The sequence below is a fragment of the Galeopterus variegatus genome, unplaced genomic scaffold (genome assembly GCF_000696425.1).
Source record: "Galeopterus variegatus unplaced genomic scaffold, G_variegatus-3.0.2 Scaffold6095, whole genome shotgun sequence".
Lineage (NCBI taxonomy): Eukaryota > Metazoa > Chordata > Mammalia > Dermoptera > Cynocephalidae > Galeopterus > Galeopterus variegatus.
In genome coordinates, this window is record NW_007732206.1 from 52,641 (window position 1) to 53,763 (window position 1,123).

Below are 1,123 nucleotides of genomic sequence, written 5' to 3' on the forward strand. Positions count from 1 at the left end.
GGGGGGAGGGGGATAAGGTGGGAGGAGGAGGACAAAGGGAGGGGGGCATGGTTGAGGCCCGTGGCACCCCCCTCATTCCAGCAGGGGAGCCCAGGCGGCTTCCAGCAGCAGCTCAGTCATGGCTGGCCTGGATGCTGACTTCAGGGGAGCATGGCTGAGGCCTTTGGTTCCCCAACTGCCCTGGCTTGGAGCCCAGGGTGCTTCTGGCGGCAGCTTGGTGGTCTTTGCTGGGCTGGATGTGGATGTTGGGGGAATGTGGCTGAGGCCCTCAATCCCCCCAACCCTGACTCAGGAGTCCGGGGGCCTTCTGGTCCTTCTAGGTTTTATAGGTGTTCTTTGGTGGTGGTAGACCTTTACTGGCTAATATCGGAACTTTGTCTCTGATCTGTGGGTTTTTTGTTTTTCCTTTCAGTTCTGTGTTCGATTATTAGCTACCCCCACCACTTAAACTCTGCACTGGAACTAATTTGTTGTCCTTTTGTTACTTCTAAAATGGGAAACTTCCTGTGAGAATCAGCACTTGAGCCCTGTGGTTGAGCTAAATAGCNTTCGATTATTAGCTACCCCCACCACTTAAACTCTGCACTGGAACTAATTTGTTGTCCTTTGGTTACTTCTAAAATGGGAAACTTCCTGTGAGAATCAGCACTTGAGCCCTGTGGTTGAGCTAAATAGCTGCTTTGCTGCTGATTCCTAAGTGATGGCTTTTTGTGCAGCTCAGGCTTTAATTGTTGACCTTGTAAGCACTTCTAGGTCTTCTGAGGTTCAGTAAACCTGGGTTGTGTGGAAACTGTGATCTGGGCCCGAGTCTTTTCAGTAAACTACACCCCCTGCAGTTCTGTATTTCTGATCAGTCTCCACTGAGTGATCCTGTGCTGATTGGAGGGCAGATCAGCTCTCCATGCCGTGCCCCAGTGTTCCCCCTGTCGGCCTGTCTCCCCTGCTGCCCACACTCCAAACACTTCCCACGGGACAGAAGTGGGATGACTCACCCGTCTCTGAATGTTTTCTTTTTTCAGTTGTCTGTGGCCCCTTGCTCCTATGTGGGTCTGTGGGAACCCAATCAGTGGTCTTGCTGGCCTGGGGGCCACCAAGGCCCTCTTCTCCCCTGCTGCCTCCAAGC